Genomic DNA, 14,290 nt, shown 5'->3' with positions numbered 1-14,290 from the left:
GCTATGATCCTGGCAGCAGTTGTCTGTGCGTTGGCCCAGCAATGGCTGTAGTGACTGCTTTGAAAGGTCAGCCAGGTTCAAAAGTCAGGATCAGCCCATCCCAAAGGCACACTGGCTGGGAACAAGTGTCTGCAGGTACCCAATGTCACTGCATATGCATCCCATACTGCATAATTCCATAGCTTAGCAGACCAGGCCCATTATGCATATGATGTGGTAATTCCCAGGGTCAGTCGAGGTGCCCCCTTAGTGGTGTGGGACCACTGTTGCTGTATGCCACTGTCCAGGTACATATCCTGTAGTACGGCCAAGATAAACTATCAGTGTTATATGCGGTTGTATGTCCTCTCGGAGTGCTGGTAGCACACATCCGGGGATACCACGAGGTCACAGTGATGCTGTGTGTTCTTCTCTGCTGAGGGCGGCCCTCACTTGGACATGTGAGATGATAGGGAGGTTACATCCAGTTGTGATAAATATTTCAACTGGTGGGGGAGAAGGAGGGGGGATACGTGCACCGAACATGTCTGCAAGATTGTTGCCAATATCCGTGTGTTTGTTGAATGTTAAGTAGGTGTGTATTAACACAGAGCATATCTGAGGCATGTGGTCCATATGTGTAACATAACTGAAGAAGGCCTTGTGGTCATCCATAGTGTTTGTGTCCATTTCCCACCCAGAGTAGGCCGTGGCCGTTGTTATGACGGACCGTAGCATAGTACCAGTGCTGACCACAGATGCCTTCCCTTAATGTGAATGTGCTCTGTCCTGCAGTAGCCTCCTGCTATTGTTATACAATCTACCTCTGTCTGGGGTCCACCGGATAGGATGCCTAACCTTTGTGCATAGGGTCTGGGTTAGAAATGTGTGTGCAAGTTCCATGCAATCTGTGGCATGTCCATGGTAAGCATTTGCAAAGGGGTCAGCAGTGTGGCTTGTGGCTTCCACTGGCCCAGTGTGCTGCATGGATACCATCTCAGTCCCAGCAAGTGAATAACTGTCTAATCACATACATATCAAAGTAGTCTACTGTGCTGGTGGTGGTGGTGGGATATGTATATCCAGGCTGAGTAACTTCTGTCCAAATCACAGTAGTGGACGGTGTCCCACATACAGTACCTTGGGATGAACCCCCAGAGTGAGGTTGTGCATTGCATCTGTCAGTGTGTGCTGACTGATGGGGCATGCTACTATGTTGTGTGGAATGTATCAGGTATTGCTGCACAGGTGTTGGCTGAGCACTGATATCTGGCCATGTACCTGTGTATCCACCACGACACACACACATGCAACATATGGGAGTAGTAGTATATCACTACACATGAGTATCATGTATAGTATGTGTGCCATATATTGCTGACATGGTCTGCTGATATCCTGTTTGTGTTCTCTTCCAGGAAGATGGCGTGACAGCGTAACCCCACCTACTCTGTGGTGGAAGATGAAGAGATCCACCATAGCCTGGTGCGGGAGTATGACCTCCTGTTTTCCCGCACCAGTCATAATCAGCAGGAGAGGGCCGCACTGTGGCAAGACCTTGTCCATAGGGTAAATGATATTGGCACGCATAACAGGACATATGAGCAGGTACAACATCACTGCAGTGATTTGATCCAAAGTGTCCGGCAGTGTGCATCAGATATCCACAGGCAACAGGTCGCCACAGGAGGTGGGGTGGCCACACATCCCCCCCTCACCAGACTGGAGGGGCTACTCCTAAGTGTTGTGGCTCCAGCCCCAGAACACCAACAGCAGTACACCTGCATTATGATGGAGGCTGGTTCCACACAGCAGCACGACATGGAGCGTGCAGGTAGTATGCCATATGTACACTTGACTGTTCTGTACACTGTATCATATGCAATATCAATGGCACAGTTGTGCCCACTGACATTAATCTCATCATTTCTGCAGGTCCCTCCAGGGTCACAGCAAGACAGGCCATCCATGCTGGTGAGTGTGTTTAACATAACCTATAATAGTCCTGATAATGCTAGTAACAGTAGTGTAACTCAGTAGTGCTCTGTGTGTATACTGCGAGGTGTGCATGTGTGCATGTGTGCAGGTGTGCCTGTGCCCATGTGTGCATGTGTGCATGTGTGCAGGTGTGCCAGTGTCCACATGTGCATCTGTGCATGTGTGCCTGTGTCCCCGTGTGCACTTGTGCATGTGTGCATGTGTGCATGTGTCCACATTTGCATGTGTGCATGTGTACATGTGACCACGTGTGCATGTGTGCATGTGCCCATGTGTGCATGTGACCACGTGCGCATGCGTGCATGTGTCCATGTGTGCATGTGTGCCTGTGTGCATGTGTGCCTGTGTGCATGTGTCCACGTGTGCATGTCTGCATGTGTGCCTGTGCCCATGTGTGCATGTGTGCCTGTGTCCATGTGTGCATGTGTGCATGTGTCCATGTGTGCATGTGTGCATGTGTGTATAAGTGCATCACTGGTAACAATGTCTGGAGACTGTAAACTGTGTTTCCTGTCTTCCTCCCACAGGTTCTGGGGCTGCTCTGGTGACCTGCAGCAGGGAACCTGAATCCTGTGCCACGGCTACTGGTAATGATGATATTTGTGTAATGGTACAGGAAGGTGTGTCAGGGTCTGCCATTGGTCAGCCAATTGACAGTACACAGCTGTCAACCCCATCATTGCGCACAGTCATCCTGCCTGTACATCCTTTGTCACCATTGTCCCTAGGTGATGGACAGGATACAGTGGGCATAGACCAGGGTAATGTGGTACCTGTGGCACATGCGTCCTCACACAGCAGCCATGGGCAAGGTCCTCCGATGGTACCACACAGACAGTTGCCCATGGGTTCTCGTGGCAGCATCCGTGGGTGTACTGCCTCTGGCCGACATGCCCAAAGAGGTCTGTCAACCTCAGCTATGTTTCGGACTGTCATGCAGGCACAGTCACGTATGGAAAGGTACACCAGACAGGGTCTGAGGGAGCTGAGAGCATGTCGCACAGCCATGACAGACAGTATGCGTGGCATTGTGGATGCTATCCGTAACTTCACCGTTGTCATAGACAGACGTTGTGGGGACATATTACAGCAGTTCCACAACCAGATGTCCATGAGCCAGGGCAATGGTGGGCATTTGCGGCATCGACGTGGCTGTATGCCGGCAGCAGCAGCAGCTGGCAGTCGGCGAGGACGACAACAGGCTCGGGCATGCCCCCATAGTGCCAGCAGCAGCCCCAGCAATGCTGGGTCTGTGCTGTCATCGGAACGCCCCAGGAGACCACGTGCACGTGGCTCTGGGCAGTCCCAACAGGGACCTGTGTCCACTCAACACACTCCCGCTTCTGATGACAGTACACAGTCTGGCTTTGTACTGGATACGGTCCGTAGCACCCCTGCCAGGCACAGGTACCGTGTCCGTGCACACAGACACTGATCTGTATGGCCTACCAGGTGCAGTCTGTGGCTGTCCACAAACCCCTGTATATGGCAGCCATGAGGTGGAACTGTGTGTGTGCATGCACACATGCGAAATGTTAACACCTAGGGCAACCACATACATGCACACACTGCACCAACACTGCCCCACCCTGTACTGCTGCCCCTCACCAACACACATACACACACATGTCAATTGGTGGTATCAGTGGCTGACTCAGGCATACCTAATCCACACCCTGTGTATATGATGACACTGTGCCACCTCCTGCAATCTCCAACATCATTGCCGGAACAGGTAAACACGTTGCTGATGCACAGGGTGACTACATAGAAGTGTATTAGTAGTATCATGTTGGTAACAGTACAGTGTGCTGCTATGACTGTGTGTATATCCCAGCATGCCTGCTGCAGTAACTGTATGAATGTCCTGAATTGTTATCTGCACCCATAGTACATACCAAAGTGTAACAGATGCACATAATTGCATGCCGGTGGTAAGGTTGTCAACAGATAGCCACATACATGGGTAGCACAGGGGGAAAGCTAACACAAGTAGCGATATGAAATGGTGAACATGTACAGTAATGGTGTCAAGTTGCCCACAATGACTATGCGATGTGGATGTTCGCGCATGTAGATATGTGTGCAGAACCAATGTAATCCAAATCACAAATAACTATGACATAATATCAGTTCTACCATGGGCATCTGCGCTGTGTATTCCTGGGTACATGTTGATAGTGCCTACATATTTGCATTGTTACTTACTGTTATTGTTACCCCTTCTTTGTTGTACAATGCACTACTTCCAGCCCTGTTTACTGTAGCTTTGTTTGCATGCATGTTCGCTTGCGGTTCCCTGGAACACTGCTTACATCTGCAATGCAGAGAGACAGTGCTTCTGTAGACTCCTTGTGACATCTGCATAGCATACGATATGTATGTCAACTTTACACATGACAGAATGTCACTGTCTGTCCTGTACGCATGTACGTTGCCTGTGACACATTGCACATGTCTTACCTGGCATTTACCCACCTGTGCAGTCATATATGCCAGTGCTATGAAACAGTACCGGTACACCCACACATACACACCTTCAGTATGTTGTTCCCCATTGGCCCTATGTGTTGGTACTCACCATGGCAATCACACTACTAGGGTAGCATGTGCAAAGGTAACCTGTGAATCACCTCTATGGTCCAGTTGTGGTTTATGTGAGTCATGTGGCAATGTCACAGCTGCCACATGTATGCAGTCAGCCATCACCCTTGGCCAGGAACGTACAACACATGTGTGGGATGCCACCACACAGCCAATCTGGGGACTGAGCTCTCTGAACCCAGTAATGCCATACCCTGTCAGGTGTCATGTCATATATACTACATCCTGGACAAACTTCAACCCCAATCCCTGCTGCTACTATTGATAAAGCCCCTGAAGATGTTTCTGATAGTTTTGACCAATTCTTTACTGAGACATTTCAGGCCCTAGCTAGCCATCTACCTCCTAGCTCCCCTGGTCCTGAAAGTAGCACCCCTAGAAACCTACTTGCGTTCAGCTGCCAACCAGTCGCCACTTCACTTCTCCGTACCTTGATTGAAACAGTGAAACCCAATACGCTTTCTGCTGATCAACTCCCTGCCGAGTACCTATCAAAATCAGATGATGCTATTGCTTACCCCGTCTCAAAAGTAATCAAACGAACCATGGTAGAATCTAAATTTCCCACCATCTGGAAAATATCATATGTAATCCCACTTCACAAAGGAGGCAGCTCTACTGAATTCTCCAATTATAGGCCAATAGCTATACTCTCTCCACTTGCAAAGATTATGGAAAAATGTATTCATAGACAATTCATGCACCACCTAATCCAAACTTGCCTTATGGCAGACACTCAGCATGGCTTCCGTCCTCATCACAGCACTACTTCAGGCCTCCTAGCCTTTGCTAACACCATAAACCATACTTGCAACACTAATTATATATCCTCAGCCCTCTTTTTGGATCTTTTCAAGGCATACGATATGGTTGATCACCAACTTGTAATCCACACCCTGCAAACATTCTGTCTAGATACTGGAGCCTTCCAATGGTTTCAATCCTACCTGCATGGTCAACAGCAGGCTGGCCTCTGGCAGCACAAACTCTCTAACCTTCTACCTAACACCCTCAGAGTACCACAAGGCTCTATACTAGGGCCCTTGCTGTTCTCCATTTCCATTAACGACCTTTATACTGTCATCCCAAAAGTCAGCTGTATCCAATATGCTGAAGACTCTACTCTGATCTGCTCAGCCACATCTCCAGTAGAGTTATGGTCAGCTACCCAGACCACCTTTAATACAATAGAAAACTGGCTTTCTGAACATCGTCTGATCCTAAATCCCAAATAAACTAAACTGCTGTTATTTCACCAACACGTAGGTCTACCGCTTTCACCTTTACCATAACATCAACTGATGGCACAATAATCTCCCCTAACCCATCTAATAAACTATTAGGTGTCATCATAGGCAATAATTTCAAATGTGACCTACATGTTAACCAAATTATCAAAGCCATCAATAAAAATCTAGGGTCACTTTACAGAATAAAAGCCTTCCTAGCCCCTCCAGCTAAAGGTGCCATAGCTCGCTCACACCTTCTTTCAACCCTTCTGTATGCATCCCCTCTAATCTCAAATATGAACAAGACTGTCCTTAACAAACACTCAATTTGCTACAACCACATTGCCAGGTTTGCCACTGGGCTGCCTTTTAGGACACATCATTGCATCAATCTAAATCAGCTTGGTTGGCTTGCAATACCCAGCCTAATACAGTATAACCAACTGATTATGGCCTATAAAATCCTCTATAATCTGGACAATACTCCTGCACTTCAAATATTATCACCCCCTATAACAATCTTAGACCGCTTCGATCCTCTAACAAACTACTAATTCAGACTAGCAAATTTAATAACACAGCCGGTGATTCTCTCTTTGCAAACTCTGTAAGTAAATCCTGGAACTCAGTTCCAGCTGATATTACCTTACTTTCTACCTTAGGTCAATTTAACACTAGACTCAAACAACATTTGTCACTTAACTGGCTATGTCAATGTATCAAGCCTGGCTAACTCGAATGTGTAAAATCCGTGAACCAGTTTACTGTGTAATTTAATTTAATCCTGACTTGTGCTCGGGACTAACATTAACCTGTGGAACATGTTTAACTTGCTTACTTATGTAATCTCTGTAAATAATCTGTTTGTAATATGTAATGCTGGTATTATGTAATGCTGTATCTGCTTACCCTTGTAGCTTTTCTCCCCGGGCCTCCCCTGGAAATGGACATGCATCCAGTCGGACTATCCCGCTCAACAAATGTAGGATAAATAAATAAATAAATAAAATATATTACAGTGACTACAATACAAGTCAGACATTGACACGCACTGACAGCATGCTGAACACACTGGGGCATACGTGGGGACTCAGAATAGCATCCTGCCTAAGCATCATATACCTCCTCAGCTGGCATACAGGCACATGTTCCATCGGAACAGAGCACATGCCACACATGGCACACACATCCCCTGTGCCACACACTCACAGCCTGTAGGTCTACACAACACACCTGCTACAGACGTGTCAGTTACCTGCCTTGGGTGCTGCACTGGTGTCCCGCTCAACAGGCTGTATCTGGTGAAGGTCACAGTGATATGCCTCAGGGGCACTATGGTCCACCACAGAACACATGCATACAGGTCAGTCAGAGGCATGGACACATATGACTCACTCATTGACCATGCCAGTATGGCTGGCCTGAGACATACCTCCCTGGACTACATGATAGGGAACATAGAATGGATCTCTCAGCATGTGGCACAGGCCAGTATGAGCCTGATCTTGGTTGCCAACATACCCTCACCAGGTATGCTACCACTATATGTGGGAAGGGTGTTGTATGTCTACATTATGCTCAGTCTCTACTGTCATTCATAGGGTATCCACTGGCTGTCAACGTGTGCTTACATGCTAGGGAAGCCACAATGATGTGCAAGGGTCATCTTGCACGTGACACCCATGGCCCGATGTATAATGGCAAAGCTCCTTGGTACACACATACTGCCTTATGCTGCAGGACATGGTTTACATAGCCACCTCCATGGGTATCACACAGGTTAGGACAATAACAGTGCTGCTACTCAACAACAGCAGTGTACACCGGAAGATGCATGCACCAGACACTGTCCTCAGCATGGTGAACTGCAATGTCTGTGCAGTACCAGATTCCTGATTCATGGCTCACAGGTGTTACCCATCACTGACAGGTTATGCCCCATACCATGCCTGTCGTCCCCTACACATGTAACACACATGGACAGGGGGGGGTGGTATCCCAAGGTACCACAGATACACACACCTCCAGGTTGTTGGCACAGCACAAAGCATCAGGGCCTAATCATGTGCAGCTAACAGTGTGTTGGACTGCCATCTGGTTCATAGCCTGGCACACACAACCTTCCCATACACAGGAAGACCACCTATCCTCCATAACAACACTGGCAATATGAAAGTCTCAAGAACTGTGTTTATATGGCTGGACTGCATCCAGCCAAACATTGTGCGTGAGCATTACTGCAGCTACAACACACTAGTTGAAGGGTTCACAGCATGTGGTCACTGAATTGCAGTGGAATGACATGTTACCACTACCACAACAGGTGGGAACATGCAGCACCTGTACATCGACTACATGTACATTATATGGCCCAGACCAGATGTGTATCCCCTGCTGTAGGTATTTTACCATATACACCCACACTGTATAGAGACATACCACATGCGGACCCTGCACAGTAAGACACAGTCATATTGGTATACATTGCAAATACCATTTCTCCACTCGAGGCATGTGTTAGACATGGTACCTACTGCAGGTCACAGGTATTTATGTGTATGTGTCACACACATACATCATGTATGCGATGTCATTGCTGGTTTAGACAATGGCATGCATTGTTATGTACAAAGACCCACACAAGGTCATACTGTGTGACACAACCACACGTGGCAGTTGTGGGTTACCAAAACATACCTATCTGTACTCTGACAATGGTAATAGACACAGTAGCAGAGCGCACTATTGACATTACTAGCCAACTAGCCCTGTTTGGCTGTGCTGATAGTGTGATGACATCCCCTGTGTTTACTGGGGGAATATGCAGCATCTGGTGTATTGTAGTATTTGCCAAAGGGATCTGTTCTCTCACACTTGCATTTACACACACCCTACTACCCCCCCCCACACACACACACGCACACTTGCCATTTGCACGATTCATTCCCTTACCTAACTAAGTCACGACACGTGAAAGAGATGCATTAGCAAAGCGCACTATTCGGATTACTAGATAGTTCCTCTTCTCTGGCTGTTCTTATAGGGTGCTGACAACATCAGTATTTTGAAAGGGTAATGTGCATCAGGTAGTGTGATCTCCTGATTGCCAAAACTAACATGTTTTTCATACGGAAATGCACACACACAAACTCCGCACATCCAGACACACACACATGCCATTTACAGGTTTCAAACTCCTACCTAACTACATTACGACACTCAGGAGAGACGCATTAGCAAAGTGCGCTATTCACATTACTGGGTGGCTTCTCTTCTCCTGCTGTACTTATGGGGTGCTGACATCATCTGTGTTTAGAAAGGGGAATGTGCATCCTGTAGTGTGTTCTCCCAGTTGCCAAAAGGGACATTTCCCTCACACAAAATTGCATACACACTAACCCCCCTCCTCCAAACACACACACTTGCCATTTGCAGGATTCAAACCACTACCTAATTATGTTATGACACTTGAGATGGATGCATTAACAGAGCACGCTATTCGCATTATTGGGAGGTTTGTCTTCCCCTGCTCTACTTATAGGGTGCCGACATCATCTGTGTTTAGAAAGGGGAGTGTGCATCCTGTAGTGTGTTCTCCCAGTTGCCAAAATGGACATTTCCCTCATACAAAATTGCATACACACTAACCCCCCTCCTCCAAACACACACACTTGCAGGATTCAAACCACTACCTAATTATGTTATGACACTCGAGACGGACACATCAGCAGAGCGCGCTATTCGCATTACTGTGAGGCTTGTCTTTCCCTGCTGTACTTATAGGGTGCTGACATCATCTGTGTTTAGAAAGGGGAGTGTTGTGCATCCTGTAGTGTGTTCTCCCAGTTGCCAAAAGCGACATTTCCCTCACACAAAATTGCATACACACTAACCCCCCTCATCCAAACACACACACTTGCTATTTGCAGGATTCAAACCACTACCTAATTATGTTATGACACTAGAAATGGATGCATTAACAGATCGTTCTATTCGCATTACTGGGAGGCTTCTCTTCTCCTGCTGTACTTATAGGGTGCTGACATCATCAGTGTTTAGAAAGGGGAATGTGCATCCTGTAGTGTATTCTCCTAGTTGGCAAAAGGGATACTTCTTTCAAACAGTCTTGAACACACACTAACCCCCTCCGCACGTACAGGATTTAAACCCCTACCTAACTATGTTATGACACTCAAGACGGACGCATTAGCAGACCGCACTATTCACATTACTGGGAGGTTTCCCTTCTCCTGCTGTACTTATAGGGTGCTGACATCATCAGTGTTTAGAAAGGGGAATGTGCATCGTGTAGTGTGTTTCCCCAGTTGCCAAAAGGGACATTTCCCTCTCACAGCCTTTTACACACACAAACCCCACTCACCCACACACACTGGGCATTTGCAGGATTCCAACCCCTACCTAACTATATTATGACACTTGAGGGAGACGCATTAGCAGAGCGCACTATCCGAATTACTGGGCATCTGCTCTGCACCTGTAGTATTTATAGGGTGCTGACATCTTTATTTCTACAGAGGTATGTACATGTAGTACTACCTGTCAGGTGGGGGATAGCATATATATGCATTTGCAGCCACCTACGTCAGGGTCAGATATGCACATCGCACTGGCAGATTATGTTCTATACCATGCTTTGGGACCACAGGACCTGTAACACACAACGCAACCAGTCCAGAACACCACACCCACATCCAGGACACACACTTAGCTTCCCTGGGAAGAGTGCCAGGATATGCAAGTGTTCACATACACCATTCCAGTTGTTAACATCAGATACAGGCATATTGTGTGTGAGAACTACTCAGGCCTCTACCACTGTACCCTACAGCCACTACAATTTGTGGGTCCATGTGCTATGGCAGAACCACACACCACAGCCACATGGGGGAATACATATTGCACCTGTACATCTGCAATGTGGGTTCTCACTGTTCCACACCAGATGTAGACCACCATTGTTGATATCTGACCATACCCACCTTTCCCTGGACATCCATATCCCATCTTCACCCCCAGGCAAGGTTATCACTGCACACAAACTGTATTTAGCACAAGCAGACTCTACACTTGTGTGGAGTGGGGTGGACGACTTCAGAGGACCCATGCCGGAGGACTATACTGGCCACTCAGCATAATCCTTGACAATTGCATTCTATGAGCATGTGTACAGTTTGCATTGGTCATGCTATCCCACATATACCCATGACTGCTCCACAACAAGACACCTGTCAGCTGTACACCAGCCATATATGCGCCATACAACAGACAGAGTGACCTAATACATTGCAGAGCTGTAGCCCACAGAGGGAGGACATCTGTGAACAGTTCCGGCACGGCACTTCATTCACACATACTCATTACAACACAGTGTTGACAGTGGAATTGTCCAGAGAATGCAGATAGGGCTCCCCTCAGTCTGTTATTGACAGACACCTACTGTCAGAGATCCTCAGCAGCCCTCTCACAGCACACATCGACAACATGGCTGTGGCTTATCACATTCAATCCCTGGGACCTCCACAATGCCCCTGCTTGACAGAGGCACAGCTCACTAGCCTCACATGTTGCCTTCTGTGACCTACTTTACAGTGGCACAGTAGCCTACTATCCTGGGGATGCAGGTGCCAAGCACACTCTGGCTGAGCTGTCATTCCCTAGGGCAACAAGCCTAGTATTGACCTCTACACCCATATGTTCAGTTGTCGGATGCACAATATTTGTTGTGCTGTTCTACTGTTTGCAGGTCTTTATTGCCATAGCATTCCCTGTTCCTATGACCAACTTGTATATCTGGGGAAGATGTTTGCATATGACGGCGATCCACTATATCACTTATGTCTCTGTAGTCATTTACTGTGTGCACTGGGCTGATTGCTGTGTTGTGGTTGGTTCCTGGACTGACACGTACAAATACCAGATATGTGTGGTCAACTGCTAAACGGAGATATGGCCTAAGTGTGTGAGCATGCCCAGTTTAGCCTTTTCATGGCATGTTGTCTGACATATGCCTCATTTATCAAAGTGTGCGAGCATGCCCAATGTGAGCTTTCCATATGTTGCACTCTGAAGTCCACCAGATATTTGGGTGTGTGTGAACTTCAACAATATCTCACGTTTATGGTTGTGTGTTGGGTGTCATGTTGTGTACTATCTGGCCAACTGCTTCATGTCTGCCACAACAGGGATTATACTGTGCCTGCAGGGATTGCATGGGATACTTTGCAGACAGTTCTCAACATACTTTCATAATGACCTAACACTGTAGTACCGTATAGTGCACTGGTTCAGTACTTTCACTGTGGTGGACAGTATCCTGGGCTTTAGTCCTATGACTGCTTGACATCTTCATAGTGAGCACAACAGACTGTGTAGGGGCCAGTTGTGCACATATGACCATGTTGCAATATGTTCAGATATTGACTACCAACACCAGGCTCGTCCAACATTGCTAGTGTATTCCACAACATGGGTGGACATTGGCAAACACTAGCGATGTTCCCTAGGCCATTTCTGATGCTAGTCACAGGGTGTGTTTGTCCTTCGACACACATTGTAACTGGAGTTTGCCATGACATATGTCATGGTTAGTATACTGTGCCTCGGTCTACCTCTGACATAACAGTGATACCCAGGGTTAGCCTACCATCTCCCATACACTCATCAGGATTCCTCTTGAAGGGTGTCGATATGTGACTCTCTGGCTGACCTGTACCAGGAGTTTACTGAAGAGTGGGGGTGACTTCTGTGTTATGGATCATTCTGTACAGCTTGTCCTATGTATGTCAGTGCTGGGGTTCAGGTCTCTCATGTGCATAGCTCACTGCCATTCAGATTGTACAAGGTGCAACATGTTCATTCATTCCAGGTTGGACATGGCTTCATACATCAGGCACAGCTTTCCTGTAGCTGGGAAGGATGGCGGTGTGTGGGGCTGCAGTTTGTTTACTCAGGCAACACATGGCATCTGTTCGTGCTCTTTGCTACCCCTGGTGGGGTACTGTTGTGGACTTTACAGTTGATGGAGGTGTCTGCTGCGGTATATCCCACAGGGGCTATTGTAGTCAGTTGTGACACTGATGGAGGATGGCTGCAGAGCCACAGTGAGTTCCCCTTATCTACATCTGCCAACCTTCATGTTTGGGTGGGTATATGGTACATGTTTCTGCGAACACTACAGCCACATGTTTGTCCAGTTCAGGATATCTATCACCTTTTGTACCCAGGTCTCACATTACATGTTAGGTACCTCATGGGTTAACACCTGTGTGGTAATTTGTGGGCACTTACTGTATATCCACGGTGGTTGTCTATACACAGTTCTGCAATTTGCTTGCTGACATGGCTATGGCTACAGTTGTCTGTTTGTAGGTGGCCCTTTTGTGGGTTGTTTGTATCAGCTGGGGGTCGGATATGGTGGGCTGTTTGTACTCCTCTGTATACATGTTCAGTCACAGTCCTTCCATGTTGGCCTATACCTATGGGACATATATATAGAACGGGGATGGGGGGGCCAAGACCAGGCCTTGTGGGATGCCACTCATATCCGCTTTGTAGTCTGACATGAATGCGGCATGTCTGACCATGTCAGTTCTGTCCTTGGTCTGGTTTGCAACCCCTCTACTGACATAGGGGTATATATTTAAGCTGCTGAACATATCCATACTGAACTCGTACGGTATTGTCTAGAAGCATGTGCACAGTCCAGCTACACTGTGTGGACCACATTGCCCTCATCAATGACCTTAATGACTGCTTCAAATGGGTCAGACATGTTTAGGGGCAGGTTCTGCAGTTACGGCAGCCACACTGTGTAGGGTCCAGTATCAGTAGGTCCACAATAGCCTTCTGTCTGCGGTACATACTGATCCTTTCCATAGCTGTGCAGAACAAGCTTGACAGGATCCTGGGGTGGTAGTTTGGAGTATCCATTCAGGCAACACCTTTGTTGTGATGGACCACTGTTGTTGTACACTGCTCTTTGGGTACATATCCTGTGGTAAGGCTGACATTGGGCAGTAGTATGATTTGGCATTCCATTATTCTTGGAGTCCATGTTTGCCTCAGCACAGGACACCATCACATACCTTTGCTGGTGTGTGTTCTGCTTTGCAGATGATGGCTGTTACTTCAGCATCTGCAATGTCAGGGGACCATCAGTCTGCTGGGATAGGTATTTTGCACTCGGGGGGGGGGGGTGTTTGCACTACACCTGACAGGTTGTATGTTAGCAATATGTGTGTGTGTTTGGTATGTTGTTTGTAATATCTGTGTGATTCGGAGCATATCTGTGGATGCCCAACATGGTTCCTACCATCAGTTGGGTAAGCCTGTACATGTTGTATCTTCATAGGTTCATGGGTTCATACTAGGCTAGACACCATAGGCCATTAGTAAGCCTAGCCAGAGTGTGTGTGTCTTTCGCCACCCCTTGCTATGTTCAATTATGGCCTTGTATGAGG

Source organism: Protopterus annectens, chromosome 1.part1, assembly GCF_019279795.1.
Source record: "Protopterus annectens isolate FY-2018-M chromosome 1.part1, PAN1.0, whole genome shotgun sequence".
Classification (NCBI taxonomy): domain Eukaryota; kingdom Metazoa; phylum Chordata; order Ceratodontiformes; family Protopteridae; genus Protopterus; species Protopterus annectens.
The sequence above is the reverse complement of the archived record's forward strand: the minus strand, read 5'-3'. Positions refer to the sequence as shown.